Raw genomic sequence first — 14,708 nt, 5'->3', positions numbered from 1 at the left:
CTGCTAACAGCTCGCAGCTATGTTATTCTCTAGAGAGTTGCCTTCAACTAATTTTTCCTGCCAGGAAAAATGTCTTGTAGTTTACACCTTTTCCCCAGGGATAACCTATAGTGATGACTAACTGATGAGGTGATATAAAAGGTATCCCTCCACTCCAAGGTAGAACAATGCTACAGTGCCTTTCACACTCCAGAGCACCTGTGGAATGAGGTTCAATTTCAGTTGAAACTCATATTTGCCTAACTTCTCCTGCACTATCCCGCCTCCCTCACTCCGTTACAGGTCTCATCTAAGAATACTCCCTCAATAAATCACTTGCACAAGAATCCCTTTCTCTGGTTCTGCTTCTGGGAAGCCCAGCCCAAGAAAGTTGGTGCCAGGAGTAGTTCTTGAAGACAGATTCTGAGGATGAGATTCTGTAAGTGGATCGCTCACTGTCTGAATGGCAATGAGGACCCTGTCACTGATGGTAAACAAGAGATTGTGGCCTATGCTACAGGAATGTGATTGCTAAGACTTTTACCTGCTGCAAGCTGGCTGGGACCTAGATAAAGCAGCTGCAAAAGCTTGTGCATCATCTCTAGTGTTTTAGAGGTATGGCAGAAGTAAAAACCTGAAGAACTGTGGGATTGGAGGATGTTGCTAAAAGGACAATGATGTATTGAAGGGTGGAGAGAAAACAACAGACTCAGATGTATTAATCCCTAGTGCAAAGTGTGAGAGTCAGAGGCTCTCCTTGACAGCATCCTCTGCAGAGGGCAGACGAGCTGAAGACTAAGCAAAGGGCTTAATCACAGAAGTGTTAGAACTTTGGAGAAACCTCAATTCTCAGAGCATCCACAGCAAAAGAGGCATGAAACAACCAAGTGGAGAGGATGACTTGGCCAGGCACATGCATGGGTAACCAGCAAAGCAGGGGCACCAAAAATACTTCTTAAGATAATTTGACCTTTGATATTTCAAAGCACCTTTCAATTAGTCCATCACAGGAAATACCAGAATTTGGCTGGACTCTCTTACACTTATTTTACAGAGTAGGGTTCTTGTTTTATTTGAAATTATATAATGGATCCTAAGTAATGCAATGTGGTGCATATGGCCAAAAAGACACTGTTTTCTAGCACATAGGACTTGCCCCAGAAGGTCCTCCCCATTTTACAGAAGGAAAACTCAGACTCAGAGAGGCTAACTTACCTAAGGTGACATAGCTAAAATGTATTATAACTGATATTCAAACCCAGGGCTTTCTAATTCTGGACCCTGTGCCCTTAATCTCTATGGAATACAATAGCACACAGGCCTGGGAATGAATCCCTGGGTCTGAATTGCAGCCCTAATATGACACATCTGTGTTAGTATTGGCACATCATTTCACCTCTCTGGGCCTCAGTTTTCTCCTCTTGGCTGTCTATCTCCCCTGGCTCTTCTGAGGACCAGATGGAATAAGGTAGTTAAAAGCTGCCCCATTGGTTGTAAAGTTCTGGAACCCATGAGGGCTGTTAATGATGTTTTTCTCATTATTGGCAAACTCCAGGGGCAAGTCTCCTCCCAACATCTGCTCCACAAGGGCCCAAAAAGTTAGTCCTGGGTGCCTGGGGGCACAGTGCCCAAAGGAGCACCATCTTGAGGGAGAGGCTCCAGCAGGCCTAGCTGAAGGGAAGGGCCAGAGGGTTTAATGGGACACAGCTCAGCACCTACCTGGCTCTTCCCTCTGGGGCCAGATTTGGAGACACAAAGGGGACGGGCTTGGCAGATGAGTGAACTGGGGGTAAAGTGTCCAGAGTTCAGCAAAGACTAGGATAGGAAGACAGGGGTAGAGAGATGGGGGAATGTGGAGCATGGGCCAGGGATCCAGAAAGACAGATGGGGTGTGCACATAGGCAGGTGCCCAGGATCCAGGTGCATGCCTGGGCTGTGAGGCCTTTGGCCAGATATCCTGGCAAGTCTGGGCAATGGATGCACTCACAGATGGGATTCAAATCTTCTTGGCCAAGGCCTTCCCACAGGGAGAAAAGGCTGATGACAGTAGGAACCACTGGAAACACTAGAAAACTTTGAGCTCTTTCATTTTCCAGGCTCTTTGTAAGCATACCTAAGCATTCTCTACATAAAGAAAATCCCATGAGGTCACAGATCAGGGCCAAAAGGCTCAGAGAGGGGAAAGTGACTTGCTCAATGTCACACAGCTGGAGTTAGGAGCAGGGGTTGACTCCCGAGTCTGCACACGTAACCACTAAGGTGCACATGACATAATGAAGGTCAAGAACCTGGCTCTGCTGCAGTGCTCCCTCAGTGCGAGAGCCCTCACCCTTAGGGGTGTGGGTCATGTGACATCTGTCTCTGAACCCCCACTCTGCAAAACGCAGAGGGACACTCAGAAAATAGCTCATTGATTTGTAAACCTCTCAGAGATGATTTCCTCAAACCCCTCACTGTACAGATGAGAAAATCAAGACTCAGAGACCCACAGTCACAGCAAGAGTGTTAGAGCTGGCCCAGGAGGCAGGACTGTGGGTTGCCAGGCTCCAGGAGTAGCCTCTGCTCTCACTCACCAACTGTGACCTTGAAGGAGGGCCTGGCCTTCTCTGACCTCAGTTTTCTTCATTAGTTGAAGGGGCATAAGCACTTCCTGGCAGAGCTGTCTGATGGGGAGAGATGACGTACAGAAAGTGCAGGATGGACATTCAGGTGGTTGGTTTTTCTGACCCCTCTTCCCCACCAGCACTGTAAAAACCCAACAGGAAATATCTGCTCGGGCAAGTTCTGTGCCCTGGGAAAATGTCTTTTGGCCCTAAGCACACGGCTGTATTACTTAGATGTAGTATATAATTCAAAATAAAATAAGAACCCTAACCTATCAAATAAGTGTTGAGACAGTCCAGCCAAATTCTGATATTTCCTATGATGGACTATTTGAATGATGTTTTGAAATATCAAATGTTACATTCTCTCAGGAAGTATTTTTGGTGACCCTGGTTTGCTGGTGACTCAAGCCTGATATGACCCTTGGATAGTCCTGGCAGTGAAAAGCCTTGGACCACCTCTCCGCTGGGGTGTCAGCAAAGCAGTGAAAGGAGGAATGGGGAGGAGAAAGGGCAGCTGGACTGGATGGCCTCTTAGGGCTCCTCTGGCTATGACCTTCTTAGTTTCTGTCACTCAAACCCCCCAACTCAGCCTAACATGGAGACAGTCAGCCCATGACTCACACTCTGACTGCAGCAATGTCCAGGGAAGTGCAGTTTGCATCGTTTTGGGTGCATTGAAAACCTGTCTATTGGATCTGCTGGGATGGGGCTCTAGTTAACTGAGCATTAACCCTTTAGAATGATGATAGTCCATGTTCAACTCCTGTACTGCTCATGGGGGTGACCTCTGAGATTCTTTATTAGGGAGCTCTCACACAGGAGGGTCATCTGTCCCATGTTCATTTTAGACAAAGCATTTTCCAGTCACCACTTCAAAATCTGGGAGCCAGGCTTCACAATCAATCATAGAGCAATGAGCAACCCAGGACTGTCTTTTTTTTTTTGGAGACAGAATCTCGCTCTGTTACCAGACTGGAGTGCAGTTGTACAATCTTGGCTCACTGCAACCTCCACCTCCCAGGTTCAAGTGATTCTTCTGCCTCAACCTCCTGAGTAGCTGGGATTACAGGTATGTGCTACTACGTACACCCGGCTAATTTTTGTATTTTTGGTAGAGACAAGGTTTCGCCATATTGCCAAGCCTGGTATTGAACTCCTGGCCTCAAGTGATCCCGTCCACCTCGGCCTCCCAAAGTGCTGGGATTATGGGCATGAGTGACTGTGCTTGGCCCTGATAGGTAGTTTTGTGATCCTCACTTTCCTCCCACCCTTCACCCTCAAGTGGGCTCTGGTGTCTGTTGTTTCCTTCTTTGTGTCCATGTGTACTCAATGTTTAGCTCCCACTTAAAGTGAAAACATGCTGTATTTGGTTTCCTGTTCTGCATTAGTTCACTTAGAATAATGGCCTCCAGCTCCATCCATGTTGCTGCAAAGGACATTATCTCATTCCTTTTCATGGCTGCATAGTATTCCATGGTGTATATGTTCCACATTTTCTTTATCCAGTCTACCGTTGATGGGCATTTAGATTGATTTCATGTCTTTGCTATTGTGAATAGTGCTGTGATGAACACGTATGTGCATGTGCCTTTATGGTAGAGTGATTATTCCTTTGGATATATACCCAATAATGGAATTGCTGGGTCTAATGTTAGTTCTGTTTTTAATTCTCTGAAAAATCACCAAACTGCCTCCCACAGTGGCTGAACTATTTACATTCCCACCAGCAGTGTATAAGCATTCCCTTTTCTCCACAACCTTGCCAGCATGAGTTATTTTTTGAGTTTTTAATAATAGTCATTCTGACTAGTGTGAGATGGTATCTCATTGTGGTTTTAGTTTACATTTCTCTAATGATTAGTGACATAACCCTTATTTTTTAAGTTAATATGTGCATTTTAGGAAACTTAAAAACACAAGAAGTAAAGTAAAGTCACCTACAATCACAAGCAGTTTACAGTTTCTAGGTCCTCTGTGAATATAGGTATAACATCCAGTTTTATGAGATTGAGATTGTACAGTATGAATCGTGATTTCTTTACACATCACGAATGCTTTTGTTCTAGAAAAGAATGTAGACGTAGTTCCAAGAAAATCAAAGAAAAACTGCTCATGGAATCATTGGAGGTCAAAGAGCAGCAATGTGGATGTGGACCTGAAGCTGGCAGGACCGCCCATCAGAGGCTTCTCCTGAAGTAGGCTAAGCCAGTATTTCCTGAGCTCCAATGCACCAGTCCAGGGCTTGACCCAAGCACATATGTAGTGAGCACATGTCAAAGTTTTCAGAACAATCCCTGAAAACTTTGAGACAGGCTTCTCTTGTCTTTGGACAGCTACAGCTTTCAGTTATCTGGGTCCCTTCTAGCAACAATGGCCCTCCTGACTGCTCCTTTTGGCTTTGAGGAGGCGGAGCCAACAGCAGAGTGGGCAGACAGTGACTAAACAGAACACCTGCTGGGCTGCAGCAACCGGGAGGAAGGAAGACAAAAGCGACCCGGGATGTGCCTGGAGTCTCTGCTTGGGAACAATAATGGAAAGGTCTACCTTTGGTTTAGGCTCTATCAGGAGTGAGTTCTCCAAGAGAAGGCATTTGCCCCTCCTGTCACAAAAGCCTGAGAGGCCCCCACACAGAGAGAGGGGGGACCTAGAGAGCTCAGCAGAGTACACGATTTATTATTATTATTTTTGAGACGGAGTCTCGTTGTCTTATCCAGGCTGGAGTGCAGTGGCGCAATCTCAGCTCGCTGCAACCTCCACCTCTTGGGTTCAAGTGATTCTCCTGCCTCAGCCTCCCAAGTAGCTGGGACTATAGGCTTGCACCACCACGGCTGGCTAATTTTTGTATTTTTAGTAGAGACAGGGTTTCACCATGTTGGCCAGGCTGGTCTCCAACTCCTGACCTCAAATGATCCTCCTGCCTTGGACTCCCAAAGTGCTGGGATTATAGGCATGAGCCACCATGGCCAGCAGAGTACATGATTTTATTTTATTTTATTTTATTTTGAGACGGAGTCTCGCTCTGTTGGTGATCTCGGTTCACTGCAAGCTCCACCTCCCAGGTTCACGCCATTCTTGTGCCTCAGCCTCCCAAGTAGCTGGGACTACAGGCGCCCACCACCACGCCCGGCTAATTTTTTTGTATTTTTAGTAGAGACGGGGTTTCACTACGTTAGCCAGGATGGTTTCGATCTACTGACCTCGTGATCCACCCACCTTGGCCTCCCAAAGTGCTGGGATTACAGGCGTGAGCCACCACCCTTATGATTTTTAAAGTCATAATTATAACAATTTTTAAAGTCAGTATTATAAAATAAGGCATTTTTGGTGAATTCTAGCCTCCATTCCTGCTCCTTCCACCTATTGCATCCCCTTTAAAGAAACCATTTTTATTCATTAAAACATTTTTCTTTCTATTTTTAATAGAAGATATTTTCACATATGTTTACACATATATATAATTTATAAATATTGCTGTATGATACATGACTATAGAGTTATATTTCCACTCCTTCTGAATGAATAGTAGTCTACTATAGTCTACTAGTATACAAGGTGTTGTGCCCCTTGATTTTTAAAATGTAATCAGCAGTTTATAGAGATAAAATTTTTGTTTAAGGTGGGAAAAATTACAATGTATTTGTACACTGGTGGGAATGATTCAGTAGAGAGAAAAATTGGTGATGGAGGAGAGAGGGGAGATTTGAAGTGAATGGCTTTATTTTTATTTTTTGAGACAGGGTCTCCTTCTATTGCCCAGGCTGGAGGGCAGTGGCACAATCATGGCTCACTGCAGCCTTGACCTCCTGGGCTCAAGCAATCCTCCCACCTCAGCCTCCTGTGTAGCTGGGACTACAGGCATACACCAAGATGCCCAGCTAATTTTTTATTTTTAGGAATGGGGTTTTGCATGTTGCCCAGGCTGTGACTGACTTTACATAAGGGCATGAGGAGTTCATCTGTGGTCACAGGTAGGAAAGCGCAGTGTGTGGGTGCAGAGGCTGGTAGGTGGGTGGTTGTGGGATGACAGTCTGTGGGAGTTATCGCTGGAGTAGCGATGGGAAGAGGTATTGGTGGACTGAGGAGTGAAGACTTCTCTTTGTGAAAAAGTCATTGAGAAGAGGAGATGAGAGAAAAGAACAGAGACATATAGGATGAGGGTCTGGCAGTATCAAAGTCCCACTTGAGTTAGGTTTGTTATCTGAGGAGCCTCCTCACACTAAACTCACGAGGCACACTTACATCCGGAAAACACTGTCTTAAAATTGATCTCATTTTTATCTCAGAGTGCAGTGCTCATTCTGAGTCATAGTGTGTCTGACTAATGGTCCTAATTTTACTGATTCTCTCCAGTAGAGGTTTGGTTTTTTAACCAAACATTGGGATGCTTACATAAACTAATGTGTTTTACATGTGGCAATGATCTGAATTTTTTAAACCTAATCATTTATCTGTCCTCAAAAGTGGCTACCTAAACCACTTCGCAAGAAAATTAAAACTGTCAGCTAAATGACATAGCTGTCATTCACATAGTAAGTACATATATCATGAACCTACTATGTGCTATATTTTATATCTCGATGTAGCTGGGAGAGGGAGAAAGAATAAAGATAAAAAGATAAATTCTAATATATCAAAAGCTAGTTTAAAATATTTCTAAAATCAAATAAAACATTGAGCTCAAAACCTGACTTCAATTATCACATGTAGTAAAAATACTTAGTCATTTTGCAGTCATGAGACAATGATTCCATTACTAGAATAATATTTATTGAAATGCCATTTCTTCTGCATTATATATATATATATATATATATATATATATATATATATATTTGAGACAGAGTGTCACTCTTTCACCCAGGCTGGAGTGCAGTGACACGATCTCGGCTCACTGCAACCTCCGCCTCCTAGGTTCAAGCAATTCTCCTGCCTCAGCCTCCCAAGTAGCTGGGACTACAGGCGCAGGCCTCCATGCCTGGCTAATTTTTGTATTTTTAGTAAAGATGGGGTTTCACCATATTGGTCAGGCTGGTCTCAAACTCCTGACCTCAGGTAATCTACCCGCCTCGGCCTCCCAAACTGCTGGGATTACAGTTGTGATCCACCGTGCCCAGCCAATTTAATATATTCTTAATGGTAAATAAAATAAAATACTTACACTAAATTCTTATTTTGTGCTTTCTGTTTATATTTCAAATAGCATGATTCAATTTAATTCCTTTTATCTTCCTTTTATTTCCTGAATGATCTGCATAACTTTGTCTAATTTCAACTTTGAGGGCTTCATTTTTTTGTAAACTTGCTAAAAATTTTTATTTTGGTTCTAAGCAATATTTGTTTTAAATAACCTGTCCACTTTTTCTGTGCTATCTTTAAAAAAACCTCTATCACTGAATGCTACTTCCACATATATGTGGAAATTAAACAAGAGACTTCTAAATAACCAATGGGTAAAAGAAGAAATAACAAGGGAAATTAGAAAATAATTTGAGATGAATGAAAATGAACACACAACATGCCCAAATTTATGGGATACAGCTAAAGCAGTACAGAGAGGGAAATTTATAGCTGTAAACACCTATATTAAAAGGAAAACAAATCTCAAGTCAATACCCTGTTTATCTTTAGAAATTAAAAAAGAAAAGCAAACTCAACTCAAACAAGAAGGGGCATAAAATAACAAAGATTAGAACAGAAATAAATGAAATAGAGAATAGAAAAATAAAGAAAATCAACAAAACCAAAGTTGGTTCCTTGACTATATCAATAAAACTGTTAAAACTTTAGCCCACCAATATAAAAAGAGATAAGACTCCCATTACTAAAATCAGAAGTGAAAGAGGGGACATTACTATAGACCATATGGAAATAAATAAGAAATGTTAAAGGAACAGATCACCACTCAATATCAGAAACAAAAGACTGAATGTATCACTAGTGTAAGCACAGGATGCTATGGTTTATGATATAGTCTGTTTTTGAGAAACACGGAGCTGATCTTACACAGGGCTGTGGAAAATGTGGAGATCTGGGGTTGGTGGACTTTCAAAGGTGGGAGTGTTTAGGGATTAGTTTGCTTTTAGCTATGGAAGTGTGGTTACTGGAGTTAAACCATTGCTGAGTGGCTTTTAGATTCGCTGACTTTCAGAAGTGTGGGTACTGGCTCAAAGCTGTAATTAAACAATTAAGTATGTTTCTTTGTTTGTTTTTTGAGGTTTTTGGGAACTCTGTTGCCCAGGCTGGAGCGCAGTGGTGTAATCTTGGCTCACTGCAACCTCCACCTCCTGAATTCAAGCAATTTTCATGCCTCAGCCTCCTGAGTAGCTGGGACCACGGGTGCACACCACCACGCCCAGCTAATTTTTTTTTTTTTTTTTGTATTTTAGTAGGGACGGGGTTTCAGCTATGTTGCCCAGGCTGTTCTCAAACTCCTGAGCTCAGGCAGTCCACCCACGTTGGCCTCCCAAAGTGCTGAGATTACGGGTGTGAGCCACCACGCCCAGCCAGTTAAGCATGTTTTAAACAAGTTCTGATCATTGTTACTATGGCTATAGAAAAGCCAGTCATTTCCTAGCAGGATGAGGAGAGTTTTATTCTTAGAGGTAATAAAAGAAATCCTATTTTATCCCATAATGTTATAAAAGTAAGTCTTAGAATGTTGGCTTTTTATACAAAGAAATCTCAGCCAACAGTTTTACTCTCTCCTATTTTGGTTCATTCTCTTTAGTAAAACAAAATAGGAAATCCAAAAGGATTCTAAATTTTAGTTTTTGTTTGTTTTCTCCTACTTATTGCAATTCTCTTAACTGTTGCACTCCATATGGGTTATTTCAGCCCAAGTGCCCAAGTCTTTTAGTTACTTTCATACATAACATCTCGAAAGCCTTAAGTCATTCTTATGCTGCCAAAAGATGGCTTTTTAAGGCTTATTAGGGATCTCATCACGTCTAAGAAATGGAAAACAGAACAAAAGAATCCACCTAACCACCTGGTGATTTTGCAGGATTCTTTGCCTTTAACTTAGTCTTAGTTAAGTTAGGGGAGAGCTTAGTCTTCTCCCCCAGAAACATCTTTAGCACTTACCTTTATGGCACCAAAGCGAAGATCCACATAAATTTATCCCAAACCAAAATTCTTCTCTTTAGCAAGTAGTGAGTAGATCCAGACAGGAGGAGACAGCACATACAGTTCTGCTTGTGATTCAAAGAAACTTCCCAAACCATCTTTAGCTCCATCATGAAGTTTATCAGGTCAGGAGAGGGCTGTAACCTCTGTTGTACCATGTTTTCATTTCCATCGTGTTCTGTACTCAGCTACTAAGGACTTAGTAACCTCCCAGTCTGCAGTTGAAAGTCTACAGTCTGCAGAGGTCTAATAGGGAAGTCTCTTCTGCAGGCTGAAATGAACCCTTCATGCATGGGTTTTCCCCTGGTCCTGGGCAGAAGCATCAGGCCGAGTGTAACAGGGTCATCTCAGTCATCACTGTGACTCAGCATCCTCAAAGCTTCTGGGTTTGAAGCTGGGATAGTCCCTACACATGCACACCCCATTCCATCTGAAAATGTGCTGACTGCTTGGCCCAGAAGTTCTACTTCTAAGGATCTGTCTATCTCCGAGAAATATTTGAGCACATGTGACCCCAAATACATGTTAAAAGGAAATTAATTATAACAGTTTTCATAATAGCAAGAATGAGACAGAACTTAAATGTTCATCAACAGATGAGTTATTAGACAAACTATATTGTATCTGTACTACAAAATGCCAAATATCAGATACAAAAAAATGAAGTAGATCAGACACAGAAAAATTCCAAGACTTATTAAATTAAAATATGCTATACAATACAGATTCAATTTACATTGAAAGAAAAGCAAAACCATACACACGTACACAAACACACACACACGCGCTTAGAAAAGTCTGGAAGAAACACACCAAATCAGTAATAATGTTTACTTCTAGAGCATGGAGGGAAAATGTGGGTAAGAATTGGTGTGAAGAAAACTAACTCTTCTTTCTTTTTTCTTTCTTCCTTTCTTTCTGACAGGATCTCACTCCATTGTTAAGGCTGGAGGAAAAATATGGGTAGGAATTTGGTGTGAAAAAAAACTTTCTTTCTCTCTCTTTCTCTCCCTCCCTCCCTTCCCTCTCCTCCCTCCCTTCCCTCTCCTCCCTCCCTTCCCTCCTTCCTGGGTCTCACTCCATTGCTAAGGCTAGCGTGCAGAGGCACAGCTGTGGCTCACTGCAGCCTGAACTTCCCCGGCTCAGGTGTTTCTCCTGCCTCAGCTTCCCTGGTAGCTGATGGGTCTGGAATTGGTGGGTTCTTGGTCTCACTGACTTCAAGAATGAAGCCACGGACCCTGGCGGTGAGTGTTACAGCTCTTAAGGTGGCGCATCTGGAGTTTGTTCCTTCTGACGTTCGGATGTGTTGGGAGTTTCTTCCTTCTGGTGGGTTGGTGGTCTCGCTGGCTCAGGAGTGAAGCTGCAGACCTTCATGGGGAGTGTTACAGTTCTTAAGGCGGCGCGTCTGGAGTTGTTCGTTTCTCCTGGTGGGCTCGTGGTCTCGCTGGCTTCAGGAGTGAAGCTGCAGACTTTCACGACGTTACATCTCTTAAGGCAGCGCGTCTGGAGTTGTTCGTTCCTCCTGGTGGGCTTGTGGTCTCACTGGCTTCAGGAGTGAAGCTGCAGACCTTCCGGTGAGTGTTACAGCTCATAAAAGCAGCGTGGACCCAAAGAGTGAGCAGTAGCAAGGTTTATTGCAAAGAGCGAAAGAACAAAGCTTCCATAGTGTGGAAGGGGACCTGAGCGGGTTGCCACTGCTGGCTCGGGCTGCCTGCTTTTATTCTCTTATCTGGCCCCACCCACGTCCTGCTGATTGGTAGAGCCGAGTGGTCTGTTTTGACAGGGCGCTGATTGGTGCGTTTACAATCCCTGAGCTAGACACAAAGATTCTCCAAGGCCCCACCAGAGCAGCTAGATACAGAGTGTCAATTGGTGCACTCACAAACCCTGAGCTAGACACAGGGTGCTGACTGGTGTGTTTACAAACCTTGAGCTAGACACAGAGTGCCGATTGGCGTATTTACAATCCCTGAGCTAGACATAAAGATTCTCCAAGGCCCCACCAGAGCAGCTAGATACAGAGTGTTGATTGGTGCACTCACAAACCCTGAGCTAGACAGAAATGTTCTCAACGTCCCCACCAGATTAGTTAGATACAGAGTATCGACACAAAGTTCTCCAAGGCCCCACAAGAGTAGCTAGATACAGAGTGTCAATTGGTGCATTCACAAACCCTGAGCTAGACACAGGGTGCTGGTTGGTGTGTTTACACACCTTGAGCTAGATACAGAGTGCTGATTGGTGTATTTACAATCCCTGAGCTAGACATAAAGGTTCTCCAACGTCCCACCAGAGTAGCTAGATACAGAGTGTCCATTGGTGCATTCACAAACCCTGAGCTAGACACAGGGTGCTGATTGGTGTGTTTACAAACCTTGAGTTAGATACAGAGTGCCGATTGGTGTATTTACAATCCCTGAGCTAGACATAAAGGTTCTCCAAGGCCCCGCCAGAGTAGCTAGATACAGAATGTCCATTGGTGCATTCACAAACCCTGAGCTAGACACAGGGTGCTGATTGGTGTATTTACAATCCCTGAGCTAGACATAAAGGTACTCCACGTCCCCACCAGACTCAGGAGCCCAGCTGGCTTCACCCAGTGGATCCCTCACCGGGGCTGCAGGTGGAGCTGCCTTCCAGTCCCGGAGCCATGCGCCCGCACTCCTCGGCCCTTGGGTGGTGGATGGGACTGGGTGCCGTGGAGCACAGGGCGGCGCTCATCGGGGAGGCTCGGGCCGCACGGGAGCCCAGGGAGGGGGTGGGAGGCTCAGGCATGGCAGGCTGCAGGTCCCGAGCCCTGCCCCGCGGGAAGGCATCTAAGGCCCGGAGAGAAATCGAGCACAGCGCCGGTGGGCTGGCACTGCTGGGGGACCCAGTACACCCTCCGCAGCCGCTGGCCCGGGTGCTAAGCCTCTCATTGCCTGGGGATGGCAGTGCCGGCTGGCTGCTCCGAGTGTGGGGTCCGCCAAGCCCACTCCCACTAAGAACTCCAGCTGGCCTGCAAGTGCAGGCACAGCCCTGGTTCCCGCTCGCGCCTCTCTCTCCACACCTCCCTGCAAGCTGAGGGAGCCGGCTCCGGCCTTGGCCAGCCCAGAAAGGGGCTCCCACAGTGCAGCGGTGGGCTGAAGGGCTCCTCAAGTGCCGCCAAAGTGGGAGCCCAGGCAGAGGAGGCACCGAGAGCGAGCGAGGGCCGTGAGGACTGCCAGCATGCTGTCACCTCTCACTGAGACTACAGGTGCATGCCACCATGCCCAGCTAATTTTTTTGTATTTTTCAGTAGAGATAGAGTTTTGCCAGTTGTCCAGGCTGCTGTCTTACTCCTGGACTCAAGAGATCCTCCCAAGTGAGGAGCCCCTCTGCCCGGCCAGCCGCCCCGTCCGGGAGGGAGGTGGAGGAGTCAGCCCCCCGCCCGGCCAGCTGCCCCGTCCGGGAGGTGAGGGGCGCCTCTGCCCGGCCGCCCCTGCTGGGAAGTGGGGAGCCCCTCTGCCCGGCCACCACCCCGTCTGGGAGGTGTACCCAACAGCTCTTTGGGAGCGGGCCATGATGACAATGGCGGTTTTATGGAAATGGAAAGGGGGGAAAGGTGGGGAAAAGATTGAGAAATCGGATGGTTGCCGTGTCTGTGTAGAGAGAGGTAGACATGGGAGACTTTTCATTTTGTTCTGTACTAAGAAAAATTCTTCTGCCTTGGGATCCTGTTGATCTATGACCTTACCCCCAACCCTGTGCTCTCTGAAACATGTGCTGTGTCCACTCAGGGTTAAATGGATTAAGGGCGGTGCAAGATGTGCTTTGTTAAACAGATGCTTGAAGGTAGCATGCTCGTTAAGAGTCATCACCACTCCCTAATCTCAAGTACCCAGGGACACAAACACTCTGCCTAGGAAAACCAGAGACCTTTGTTCACTTGTTTATCTGCTGATCTTCCTTCCACTATTGTCCTATGACCCTGCCAAATCCCCCTCTGTGAGAAACACCCAAGAATGATCAATAAAAAATAAAAATAATAAAAATAAAAATAAAAATAAAAAAATAAAAAAAAAAAAAGAGATCCTCCCACCTCGGCCCCGCAAAGTGCTGGGATTACAGGCGTGAGCCACCACACCTGGCCTAGAACTTTCACTTTTGACTCAGTAAAGCTCTGTATTGATTAAAATGTTCTACAATGAGGTTCTGTTTATTAGTTGTGAAATTAAAAAAAAATTAAAATTTTATGAGTATTAGTAGGAGTGACCAAGTCAGTCAAGTCAGAAACAGAACACTGGAGCCAAAGGAGAGAATCAGAAAGATTGAGGCAGGAAGAGTCTGTGACTCTTGACTTTGTCCTGTATGGGGTTGGGGCAGAGACTTCCACTCTCACATTCTTTCCACAAAACCTTTGCAAGTTCTCATTGCACAGCAGCAGAAGTATCACATACTCATTCAACAAGGCTTTACTGCTTTGGTCCATTAAAATAATAGCTCCCACTTATTGAATGCCTAATAAGTGGCAGGAACTGGGTGAAGCACCTCAACCTGCCCAGTTATCCTGTGAGAGAGTTAGTGTCGTTATACCCATTCCACAGATGACAAAATGAAGACCCAGTGAGGTTAAGGGATTTGTTCAAAGTCATATTACTGGGAATAACTCGGGTCTTAGTCATTAGATAACATGTTGCTGAACCACTGAACCAGAATTGGAGACTTGGGTACAAATCCCAGCTCTGCCACCAGCCACTCATGTGACCTTGGGCAAGTCACCTCACTTCTCTAGATCTCAGTTTCCTCAAATGTAAAATAGTGAAAATAATCCTGACTCTGCCTGTCTTCCCTGGCTATTGTGAGGACCAGATGGGAAAACAGGAATAATACTGGTGATAAAGTTCTGGGACCCATGAGGGTTGTTAATGATGTTGTTTTCATTATCAGCAAAGCCCAGAACAAAGTCCCCCACTCCACCCTCGGAAGTTGTTCTCAGCTGACTGGCAGGTATCTGGTCCCACGGGTGAGCCTTCTTGT

The sequence above is a fragment of the Gorilla gorilla genome, chromosome 9 (genome assembly GCF_029281585.2).
Source record: "Gorilla gorilla gorilla isolate KB3781 chromosome 9, NHGRI_mGorGor1-v2.1_pri, whole genome shotgun sequence".
Lineage (NCBI taxonomy): Eukaryota > Metazoa > Chordata > Mammalia > Primates > Hominidae > Gorilla > Gorilla gorilla.
This window is presented reverse-complemented; position numbering follows the sequence as displayed.